Genomic DNA, 12,924 nt, shown 5'->3' on the forward strand with positions numbered 1-12,924 from the left:
TGGGACTAAATAAACCTCGAGAGGGACTACCGAAAGGATTAAATAAGACAGATGCTTCATGCCCTCAAGTGTTGTGCCTGCCGGGAAATGGGTGCCTTGTTAATGGTAGTCCCCTTCACCTGTACTTTATCTAATGCCCTCTCTTAAAGAAGGGAATCAATCTAGGAAAGGGACATACAAAAGATCACATAGACCCCCCACAGAAGACATGTCTCAGTGCTTGTTCAGTGTAAGTCCATACATTTACCTCTGGCTCCTCCCCGTTAATTATCTACAGGTAGATGCAACCCCATGCAAAGATCATGGTTTGTCCAGTAGAGCATGGGCTACATCTCAGTCCCCAGTCATCTGTCAGTGAGAACCCTTGCACAGTGCACAACCTGCACGAGTGTGTGTAGAGACCCTGCATCTTCCCCTGTGCCACGAGAGATGAGATTTTAAAAACATTTTGTTTTACAGTTCTGTTTCATTTATTTATTGGCCATGCTGCACGGCATGCAGGATCTTAGTTCCCCGACCAGGGATTGAACCCGTGCCCCCTTCATTGGAAGCATGGAGTCTTAACCATTGGACCGCCAGGGAGGTCCCAAGAGATGAGATTTTAAAGCCTCTTCCAGCCTTGAGAGTCTCTGATTTGTCCCTCTTCTTTGAGATGTCACAAAAAAATATGCCTGAAGTCCTGTTTTGTTTTTTTCTGTTTGCCGGATAGGACAGTGGGTGGAGGAAAGATAAGCAGGTGTATAGGGGTATCTCATACAACTGCTGCGGCAAAATAAACATAAAAAATGGGTTCAGGTTAAATTAATTTCATTGATTTTATTTTTTTCCTTCCGGTCCTTTGAAACCTCAGAGTGTGGAGGTTATAACTGGGCCATTTATTATCCGCTGCTGAGGGACTCGCAAGAACCAGCATCTTGGGGGCCTGGCGCTCCTTGTTTACATATCACCTTTCAGAAACGGATAATGGATAGTCCTCCTTGCCGGCCTGAGTCGCATTCCATTCCCTTTTATTATGTGTCCCCACAATTCTATTACCTGTTTGTGGTGTCAGCGACTCAGCCACAGGGGCTACAGTAATGACGGCTTTCAGAGCTCAGCTAATGACGCAGGCACTGAGGTGTCTCCAGACCCAGCAGCCGGCTGAATCTCAATTTAGCAGGATTTGAGACCGTGGCATCATGCATTATGCATGAGCGCACTAGCCGCCTGCGTGTACAGAGCCTGGGAGTTGGTCGGAGGAAGGGTAGCGGGGGGTGCACATTTATACCCAAGACCCTGCGTATTGGCGGTCATGGGAGGAAAATGAGCTGTCTCATCATGCAGAGCGTTTGCTGGGAGATTGGCAGGAGGAGAGGGAAGGAGAGATTGGTAAATATGAACAAATCTAACCTAGGAAGACAGTACAGCAGACTGGTTAAGAGATGGTCCCTGGGGTGAGAAGGCTGGGGATCAAATCCTACCACAGCAGTTTACTGGCTGGGTCACCTAATAGGAATTAAGACTCACCTTCCTTATCTCCATAATGGGATTGTAATCCACTGAGGGGATGAAATGGAATAATGCAAGCAAAGCTCTTTGTTCTGTGCCTAGCAGCATAGAAAGTGCTCAGTTAATGTGGGCCACTATTATTAACGATTGCTTCCTCTGCCAGAAGGAAGTTTCTATCTCCAGATCCCACTCCCACACAGCCGGCCTGCAAAGACACAGAACACCTTTTCTCCTACTCTGATGGATATGACTTGTCCACTGTATAGAATAGAGAACAGTAGCAACAACAGATGGGGACTCTTGTCCCAGTTCTGCCTCAAGGTCATTGAGTAACCTTGGGTGGGCCCCTTCCTGATCTTGGTCCCCAGCCTTCTTAGCCACAAATGAGGGGGCAAAGTGGATCAGATTGCATTTCATGGAGGAGCACAGGGTCTTCAGAAGAGCTTTGAGAGTCCCTTCCAAAAGAGTACAGATGGGGCTGGAGAAGACTCTACCTAATATCTATGTCATGTGTGGGAGTTCCAAACATAGGTTCTGCTGCACATAAAGAAAAGAAATGATTGCAGATGACATGATGCTATACATAGAGAATCCTAAAGATGCCACCAGAAAACTACTAGAGCTAATCAATGAATTTGGTAAAGTAGCAGGATACAAAATTAATGCACAGAACTCTCTTGCATTCCTATACACTAAGGATGAAAAATCTGAAAGAGAAATTAAGGAAGTGCTCCTATTTACCACTGCAACAAAAAGAATAAAATACCTAGGAATAAACCTACCTAAGAGACGACCTGTATGCAGAAAACTAGAACACACTGATGAAAGAAATTAAAGATGATACAAACAGATGGAGAGATATATACCATGTTCCTGGATTGGAAGAATCAACTTTGTGAAAATGACTATACTACCCAAAGCAATCTACAGATTCAATGCAATCCCTATCAAACTACCAATGGCATTTTTCATAGAACTAGAACAAAAAAATTTTCACAATTTGTATGGAAACACAAAAGACCCCGAATAGCCAAAGCAATCTTGAGAAAGAAAAACAGAGCTGGGGGAATCAGGCTCCCTGACTTCAGACTATACTACAAAGCTACAATAATCTAGACAATATGGTACTGGCACAAAAACAGAAATACAGATCAATGGAACAGGATAGAAAGCCCAGAGATAAACCCACGCATATATGGTCACCTTATTTTTGATAAGGGAGGCAAGAATATACAATGGAGAAAGGACAGCCTCTTCAATAAGTGGTGCTGGGAAAACTGGTGGTGCTGGAAAAGAATGAAATTAAAACACTTCCTAACACCATACTCAAAAATAAACTCAACATGGATTAAAGATGTAAATGTAAGGCCAGACACTATAAAACTCTTAGAGGAAAACATAGGCAGAATACTCCATGATATAAATCACAGCAAGATCCTTTTTGACCCACCTCCTAGAGAAATGGAAATAAAAACAAAAATAAACAAATGGGACCTAATGAAACTTAAAAGCTTTTGCACACCAAAGGAAACCGTAAACAAGATGAACAGACAACCCTCAGAATGGGAGAAAATATTTGCCAATGAAGCAACTGACAAAGGATTAATCTCCAAAATATACAAGCAGCTCATGCAGCTCAATAACAAAAAAACAAACAACCCAATCCAAAAGTGGGCGGGAGACCTAAATAGACATTTCTCCAAAGAAGATATACAGATTGCCAACAAACACATGAAAGGAAACTCAACATCACTTATCATTAGAGAAATGCAGATGAAAGCCACAATGAGGTATAACCTCACACCAGTCAGAACGGCCATCATCAAAAAATCTACAAACAATAAATGCTGGAGAAGGTGTGGAGAAAAGGGAATCCTCCTGCACTGTGGGTGGGAATGTAAATTGATACAGCCACTATGGAGAACAGTATGGAGGTTCCTTAAAAAACTAAAAATAGAACTACCATATGACCCAGCAATCCCACTACTGGCCATGTACCCTAAGAAAACCATAATTCAAAAAGAGTCACGTAACACAATGTTCATTGCAGCTCTATTTACAATATGTTCATTGAAGCTCTATTTACAATAGCCAGGACATGGAAGCAACCTAAGTGTCCATCGACAGATGAATGGATAAAGAAGATGTGGCACATATATACAATGGAATATTACTCTGCCATAAAAATAAATGAAATTGAGTTATGTGTAGTGAGGTGGATGGACCTAGAGTCTGTCATACAGAGTGAAGTAAGTCAGAAAGAGAAAAACAAATACCGTATGCTAACACACATATATGAAATCTAAAACAAAAAATGGTTCTGATGAACCGAGGGGCAGGATAGGAATAAAGACACAGACGTAGAGAATGGACTTGAGGACACAGAAAGGGGGAAAAGTAAGCTGGGATGAAGTGAGAGAGTGGCATGGACATATATACACTACCAAACGTAAAATAGATAGCTAGTGGGAAGCAGCCGCATAGCACAGGGAGGTCAGCTCAGTGCTTTGTGTCCACCTAGAGGGGTGGGATAGGGAGGGTGGGAGGGAGACGCAAGAGAGAGGAGATATGGGGATATATTTATAGTACAGCTGATTCACTTTGTTATAAAGCAGAAACCTAACACACCATTGTAAAGCAATTATACTCAAATAATGATGTTAAAAAAAAGCAAAAAGAAAAGAAATGAAATTGAGTTATTTGTAGTGAGGTAGATGGACCTAGAGATTGTCATATGGAGTGAAGTAAGTCAGAAAGTGAATAACAAATACTGTATGCTAACACACATAAATGGAATCTAAAAACAAAATGGTCCTAATGAACCTAGGGGCAGGACAGGAATAAAGACGCAGATGTAGAGAATGGACTTGAGGACACGGGAGGGGGAAGGGTTAGCTGGGAAGAAGTGAGAGAGTAACATTGACATATATATACACTACAAAATGTAAAATAGCTAGTGGGAAGCAGCCACATAGCACAGGGAGATCAGCTCCATCCTTGTGACCACCTAGAGGGGTGGGATAGGGCGGGTGGGAGGGAGACGCAAGAAGGAGGAGATATGGGTATATATGTATACATAGAGCTGATTCACTTTGTTATACAGCAGAAACTAACACACCATCGTAAAGCAATTACACTCCAATAAAGATGTTAAAAAAGAAAACAAAAAGAGAAATGAGAAAACCACTGTTCTCGCAGATACTAATGTTCTTATAGTTTTGATGGCCCATGATTCTACAACTTCTTCATGGAAGGGATGAGGTAAGCAGAGGGAACAGTGGCCACTCTCTTAAACTATGAGATAGTTTTCTTGAGGATGTTGACAAGGCATGTCTTAAAAGTGCGGAGACATCCTCAGTCTGTTTATCTAGACCAGAGATCTGGTTCTTGAGGAGGCAGGAATGGCTTTACAGTTAGAGCTGATTCTATTCCGGACTCTACCCCTTACCTGCTTGGTGACATTGGGCTAGACTCTTATTCTCTGAACCTGAGTTTTCTCATCTGTAAAATGGAGGCAGTGGCTTCTACTGCAAGGGGTGATGGGGACCGTAAGTGACATCATATACATAATTTCACAGTTCACGGTGTGTGGTATGCGCTCAGGCCATGTCTTTTTCTCTCCTCTTCCCCACCTGAATTCTGAATTCTGTTTTATTCCTCTACTTCGAGGCCTGCCCTTGGGTCAAGTGCTCTCTTATGAAGAAGACATGGTCCCACCTACCTTTCCTGTCATTAGCGATCTTCGCTGTGACCCCTGTTCTCCCTCATGACATCCCCATTAGGGTACAGCATTTCCTCCTTCAAATCCACAGACCTCTGGGGCAAAGCGTTGGCAGAAGACTCCCGGAAAGGAAAATACTTTACTGTAGCAGGTTGTAAAGTTCAGTACAGGCCCCTGTGGACAGTGCAAGTAGATGGTGGCTCAGAGTTGGGGCCCAGAACTTTGCAATGGGAACTAGGTATGTTCCGAAGAATAACATTTTAGAAATAGAGGTTTAGTTCCTAGAGGGAAAGCATCAAGCATCAGAAGAACATGGCTTGCTGGGCAGGCTATCCAGACAGATATGAGATGGAGGCTTCATGTCCAAAACTGTTTCCTGAAATGAGAGTAAAACCAGAAGCCAGTCTAATTCTCCCCCTTCCATTCCTTTCTTTATTTCTCCCACCCCCTTTTTAAAACGATGCACTGCTTCTAGGCAAGCCTCAGGCTAGCAGGAAGCACATCTGTAAAGAAATAATGACTCTACCACTGGGTGCATGCGTAACAGACATGAGTAGCACGTGCTAATGTGAAGTTAAGCCTCCTGAGCTCTGACCTGCAGGTTCGTAAATTGCCTTTGACTGGAATCAGGTCCTGGTGACTGCAGCCAAGACGAGGCTGCTGGCTGGAGTCAGGTGGCTCTGCTGTGGGAAGAAAAGAGCTGGAGGGATAATGGTTGAGGGGAAGGCAGTCCTGGGAATAGGGCTGATCATTTTAACCCATAGTGAACTGCTGGCTGGTAGAGTCTTCTCAGGGGGAGCTTACGGAGCAGGGCTCAGATTGCTAATTCATTGACTCAACCCAATGGCTGGCTTTGCCTGGCCTGAACTCTGCTCCTCTGCTCTTAGCTTGCGGCCACCTAAAATCTAGCCTTTGGATCTGCAAACCTCTAATTGAGGTTCTTCATCACTTACCTCAGTCCTGCTGGGAACCTAGGATCCCTATGTTTCAGAGAAAGGGTAATAGCTAATATATTTTGAAAATGTAATGGCATGGATAGCAAACAATCAGAATGGACCTGGATGGAGCTCTCGGATTGACTGTCAGCCATAAACAACGAGGAAGGTTGTGTGTATGAGAACTAGTGGAAAGTTCACCCTGAGGCTGAGCCCCCACTGCTCCATGGGACTTGGATCTTCTCTTGTCTGCTTACATGCTTGACTGCCTGGCCTCTGGACTTTGCCACTTCTAGATGGACGTGACTGTATTCCCTTTGGGTATGGCCACCACCACTATCTGTGGTCCTGGACAGAGCTTGGCACTCAATGCACAATTCCCGCCAGCATCCAGCCAGTTCTTGGGGAGGCCTCCTGCCCTGCAGATGAAGAACATATATCTTATCCCTCAACTTCTCTGAAAACATATGGAAATGAAGTAGGTCATTTCAGATAATGTGATTACAAGGACAGTATACAGAGGTGACTTAGATCCATCCATTCATTTGTTCATGAGCCCCTACTGTGTGCTCAACTCTGAATGAGGTGCTAGAGATGGAAACATGAATTAGATGCTCTTCCTGCCTTCTTGGTACTCATAGGCTGGTGGGGGTAGATATAAGCATAAACTAAATACGGTATGTTTGACAACTGTTACTAAGTCAAGTGGGGATTCGTTTATTTTAAGGGGATTGGTTTATTTCTTCTTTACAGTAACGCTATGAGGTTGGTGTACACTGTCCTCATCCTACAGCTGAGGAAATGGAGACACTGAGAGGTTAAGTGACACAAGTAGTAAGTGCCTTGAACCAACTCTTGTCTAGTCTAATAAGCCCCTCCCCCACTTGTTTCATCATCGTCCTCTGCTTGTTCTGTGTTATGAGAGAAGAAGCGTGAAAGTCAGGGGGCACCTGATATAGCCAGGCCACCCGGGAAGGTTTCTAAAAGGCGATGCCCGAGATGAATCTTGAAGAGTGAGTGGTGGTTAGGAAAGGACAGAGGAAAGGATATTTCAGGCAGAGAGATCAGCAAGTAAAGAAGCACAAAACTTGAAAAGAAAGCACGTAAGACTCCAAATGGTTTGATCTCTGTGGAGCGTGCGGGTCAGTCTTTGGAGAGAGAGGTGGAGAGGTGATAAAGGTCATGGAATGCTGGGCTCTATATCCATGGCTCTTTGAAGGACCTCCTAGTTGGCAAATTTGCTTAGGGAGAAAACTAGATAGAAGCCTGTGAATGTGTCCTTGGGGAAAACCTTCCAGAGAGTCCTTCTCAAGACCTTTTTTACTGAGGAGTCTTGGCTTTCCCATAGGGAACTCATTACCGCCTGGAAAAAAGTGCATGCAGGAACACACGTGTTTGGAAACAGGAAACTAACAAACTGGAAGGGGCCGATGGGAGAGTGAGGGGAATGGAAATGAGGTCCCATAAGGAAGTGTTCAAAGCCTGGAGTTGTTTATTCTAGAGAAGCAAACACTCAGGGTGGGGGGTGGGTGGAAATGGGAACTACAGTCACATCTCAAAGATTACGACAAGCTATGGAGTAAGGGAGAGAGCCTGGGCTTTGCAGCCAGACAGGCTTGTAAAACCTTAAGAAAATTACATCACTTCTCTGGGAACTGAGTTCCTCAGGGCAAAAGGGGAGAACGCATAATGGTTTTACAGTACTATCCTGAGAATTAGAGATACTGTATGTAAGCCACCTGGCAACTGACCAACACTCAACAAAGTGGTAACTGCTGTTGCTGTCATTGTTGTCCTGCGGAAGAAGTAAGTGAAGGAAGGACTAGTCTTGCATAGATTCCCCAGCCCTGAATCAACCCCATCACTTATCTTCCTTCCAACTTGGGGACAGCCACATGTAGTTTGTTTTTTATTTTTTTATTTTTTATTGGAGTATAGTTGATTTAGCCACAGGTAGTTTGCATCATTCACACCAAAATGCAGATTGGCACCAATACCCATCCATGGTCTCCAGTATCAGCTGGGTCCTCAGCTCTAGTAGACTGTTCTCTTCCCTTCTCTCCATCCCTGCAGTGGCTTTTTTTTTAAACCTTCAGAGCCCTTGTTTAAGCCTCTAACACAGCCTCAGCCTTCTTCACTCTCCTGTTGTTTTAAAGAAAAAAAATATGAGACCATCAGGCAAGAAAGGACATAACCAAACCTCCTCCACACGTACCCTCATACACACCCACTCCTGTCTTAGGAGAAGTGTTTCTTCTCCTAACTAATACTTATCTCGTCCCCTCCAACCTTTTAAAAAATATATCATCAGTAACCACCCTCTTTCTTCCTTAAATGTCTCCCTCTCCCCTGATCCTTTCCCCTCAGCCCATAAATGTGTTCATTTCTCCCCTCTCATCCGCTCCCCACACTTTGAGTTGCCGTCAGCTACCACCGTATGGCTTCCATTCACAGCCAGCCTTCTAGAAAGAGAAGTCTATGCAAATGGTCTGTACTCTCTCACTTCCCACTTGCCTCCCCACCTACCACATAGGCGTCTGCTCCTGTCATCCACAGAGACTGCATCCCCCAAGGCCACCGGGACACCTGCTCATGGGCCCGTCTAATACACCTCTCACTTTTTCCCTCACACCAGCTCTGCTCTTGATTTGACCCCAGTGTTCACTGTCTCTTGAAAACTTCTTCCCTGGTTTCTGTGTGCTGCACACCCCTGGTTTCCTTCTCGCCTCCGTAGACACTTCCCAGCCTTTCTGGCTTGATCCTCAGTACTTTTATCTTCTCTCCCTACACATGCTCCGTGTATGCTCTCTTCCAAGCCTGCGCGCCAGTTGGGCCTATCTTCAGCTAAAGTCAGGTATATCCAACCTCCCAAGGATATAACTACTTGACGAGCAAACACACCTCTGAGTTGAGTTCTGAACTAACCCATTGGTAGTCACCAGCATGGAGATAATTATTTTTTAAAAGTCCTTTGAGATAAGATTTCCTGGAGAGACTACAGATAGTGAAAAGAGCCAGAACAGGTTAGGGATGGGGACAAGAGAAGGGGCCACCCAAGGTGACAGAGAAGAAGTGGCTGGGGAGGCAGGAGGGGGAAACACCAGAGGGAGGAGGTCATGGGGTCCTCAGAACATGCTTCATGAAGAGAGTTTGGTCATCCGTGTCATCTGCTGCTCTGAGGTCCCCTCGATGAAGGTGGAGAGCAGTGGGCTTGTCAAATTGAAGGCCATCGGTAGCCATGGTAAGGTTGAGGTATGTGGAATGCATGTGACCAAAGGCTTATTGGAATGGGCTGAGTGAGGATGAGAGCTGAGAAATCAGAATCAGTGTGATAACTCCTTTATAAGGAGGACTTTTGGCAGAAAGAGGAGACGAAACACTGGATTTGGGGAGCTTACAATATATTATCATTATCTTTTTTTTATCTGTATGACTCCCCTACTAGACTACTACATGCTTGAAGACAGGGTCATTGTTTTTCTGCTTTGTTTTGTTTTCATCTTCAATACACGAGGTCTGACCCAACGTAGGTCTTTAGTAACTTTTGTCTTGAAAAGAGAATTAAAACCATCAGCATTTACACAGGTTGTTAATGGAAGTAATGAGCTCTCTTTTCCTATAGACCTGCAATCAGGAACTGGGGGATTTTCTTCCCTCCCTCCCTCCCTCCCTCCTTCTTACTTCCGCTCTCCTCCTGCCCTCCTTTCCTTCCTTCCTGAGATACTTGCCGCATGACTCCGTCACCCTGTGGTCCCCACAGCGTTAACCCCAGGGAGGCTCTCGAGGTCAGATCCGACAGTGCTGGCTGCAGGGACCCCTGCTCGCAGAGCGGGCTCTGAGCACAGTTCACCAGGAGTGTGTCCCTCTACTGTGATGCATGGAAGACAGAAGACACCAGAAGAAAGGCCCAGGCATTGCCAACGTGCCTTTGAAGAAGCCTCGTAGTGTCTGTCTCTGGAGCTGCTCAGCCCACAGACACGCTGGTTATTAGTGTCTCCTTGTTACTGTGCTATTAAGAGCTGTCAGCTCCTTCGTTCTACTGCTCTCTTTCGCTTTGAAATGTTTTGTCAGGCCTGCGTTAGCCTAGAGAACAGGGATTCCGAGTTCAGCAGGATGTCTCTTACAGGGCATCCTCCAAGCTTGTCTCGGGCATCATGCTTAATTAACTGCAGCAATCACCCTCCCCTCCCCCCAGCCACCCTGCCCGCTGTTCGCAGGGAACCGAGCTCTAGGAGCTGGCGCAGAAGCAGGCAGCGGCGACGTGACACAGCCGGAGGCGGGCTGTCGGGGGCGGCAGGCAGCCGATCAGTGGTTAGTTCTGCAGGCTTGGTCCTCTCCCAGCCCTCGCCATGCGTGCCACTGTGGGTGTGCTTGAATATAGATGTGTGTGTGAGTGTGTTTGCTTGTGTTTATATGTATATGTATGTCTCCAGATGCCCTAAGTATACGTGTATGTGCCTAAGTATTTGTTTATGTCTGCGTGTGCCTAAGTGTATGTGAATGTGTGCTCGTGTGTGTATGTATGTGTATGTGAGTGTGAATGTGTGTTTGTTTGAATGTGTTTGTTGTGTGTGTTTATGGGTATGTGAGTGTGAATATGTGTGTTTGTGTGTAATTATGTGTATGTGTGTATGTGAGAATGTGTGCTGGTGTGTGTGTGTTTACGTGTATGTGAGTGTGTATATTTGTGTCGGTATATGAGTGTGCACCGGTGGGTATAGGAGGGATGGCGTTTGGCCCAGATGTCAACACATCTCCTGGTCACAGGTCTAGGCCATTTGTCCATGATGTCTGCCCAATCCCTGCTTCTTTAACTATTACCAGTGATCATTTGAGGCTTGTCTTAGGCTCTGTTTTAAGTGACTTAGGTAAGTTTTAATTGAATACTTAGTAGCCTTATTAGTAGGTAATATTAGTCTTCTTTTCACTAAAGATGGAAAGGGAAAATTATTTGTCCAAGGCCACAGCCTTTATTCTCCACCACCATAAAGTTAATATATATTTCTGTAGAAAATCCAAGCAATATTTGTAGAAAAAAAAGAAGTTAAAAATCCCCTGGAGTCTTATCTGCATGTGACCACCTTCACATTTGTGAACCTCCTGTCAAATGTCCTCCTGTGCTTAGAGTCACGTTTTATATATAGAAAAACGTATATAACTAGAGTGGCACGGTATATGCTCATCATTTTTTTTCACTTAAAAATATCCCCTAAAGATCTTTCTCTAATTTATAAAGATCAGCTCTACGTTTTTTAATGCCTGCACCTATTCCATTACCCAGACTTATAATTCATTGAATCAGTCCCCTATTGATAGACATTTAGATATTTGCCGGCCTTTCACTATCATAAGCTGTGTTGTGATAAGCATCTTTGTAAATACAGCTGTGCACTCTTAGGATGAATCCAGGAAGCAAAACCTCTTGGGCAAGAAGCATGCACATTGAACTGTTGATTCCTGATGCCACGTAGCCTCAAGAAAGGTTGAGCAAGTTTACATTTGAAGTCCCAGATGTAGTGTCTTAGCCAGAGGGAAGGCAGCTGGTCCTGATTTAACTCCACTGTTGTGGGGAGGAAGATTTGGACTGCCTCAGGGCTTGGCTGGTCCAGGACTCCGGTTTCCACTGCACGGTGCCTGCAAGACTAATGCAGGGAAAGCGGAACAGGGCTTTCTCTGCAAGGAAAGCTTCATTAGGCTACTCTGCCGCACGCGACGGTGCTCTCAGGTAGAACTTGGCCTCCACTCAAAAGGAACCCTCTTGGGCTGAATTACCCTAATTCAACCCCATGCTGTCTTGGTCCTCACGTTTGTCATGAGCAAGCGTACTGTAGAGGCATCTGCATTTCACGCAGCGTCTCTCAAAGATGAAGAGGATCCGGACAGAACTGTGAAGGGAAAAGGCAGACAAAGCCGGAGCTCAGTGTGCAGACACACGCAGATGCCGAGGCACAGAGGGGTCTTTCAGAAGAACTGAGGATCCGATAGATGCCTGCATTAGACCATTATTATATTTAAAAATTGACCCTGCCCTCAGCTTCCAATTAAAATAACAGGGGGCAGTTAAAATGCTCAGATGCCGGAACTCACATAAAGGTGGAGAGAGAGTGATATCAGAAACAGTAAATGTAAGTTTGTTGTACTCCGAGTTCGTGAAGGCAGGGATGAAGGAGGGGATGACAGTTCTCGGAAGATTCAGTGAAGAGTTGAAATGAATGAATGAATGACTTTCATCTTGAAGTCGTCCACCAAAAGATGTTCCAGTTGAGGACTGAATAGAAGTGGTTCAGATGTTACCTGCATCACTCACTAGCTATCCTTGCAAGTTGGGTTTGCTAAGGATGCAGAATCCAAGTTCAGTAAGCAGCATGTGGATTAGGGAGTGGCTTTGGGATTAGTAGGTGTGGAGCGGGACCCAGAAGAAGTCACAGTGCACTGCAGGTTCAACCACAGCCTCAGCGACCCCCATGGGGAGCTCTGGGCTGAACTGGCCCTTCAGCTTGGCCTGAGTTGGGCCCGGATGTCTACTCCTTTATACGCTTGCAATGAGCAGTCATGGGTGCAGGGTACCCAGGTAGGGGCAGGGTCTTAGGCAAGGTGACTCTCTGTGGCCAAAGCAGTCCCTAAAAGGGCTGCATGCTGACAGCACACCTAGCATCTGGTTCTAGCATCTGGGACGACAGTGAAGGGGGACCTGAGTGGAGCACCACAGTGCCTGCCACGCTAACTGTATGACCTTAGACAGCCATGTAATTTCTCTGATCAGCGTTCTTATCCATGTAT

General features: G+C 45.2%; 1 protein-coding gene across 10 annotated transcripts in view; it reads left to right on the forward strand.

The window, feature by feature from the left end:
- Positions 1 to 12,924, forward strand: part of ASTN2 (astrotactin 2) — a 925,730-nt gene that overhangs the window by 638,182 nt on the left and 274,624 nt on the right. Inside the window, exon 1 of one of the 10 annotated variants that reach the window (XM_060154515.1) lies at positions 8,159 to 8,168. The exons of the other annotated variants lie outside the window; for them this stretch is intronic. The gene's annotated coding sequence lies outside the window, so the exon portion shown is untranslated. Of the gene's footprint in view, positions 1 to 8,158; positions 8,169 to 12,924 lie in introns of those variants that run through there. 10 annotated transcript variants of the gene reach the window in all.

The sequence above is a fragment of the Lagenorhynchus albirostris genome, chromosome 7 (genome assembly GCF_949774975.1).
Source record: "Lagenorhynchus albirostris chromosome 7, mLagAlb1.1, whole genome shotgun sequence".
In the NCBI taxonomy this organism is placed as follows: Eukaryota; Metazoa; Chordata; class Mammalia; order Artiodactyla; family Delphinidae; genus Lagenorhynchus; species Lagenorhynchus albirostris.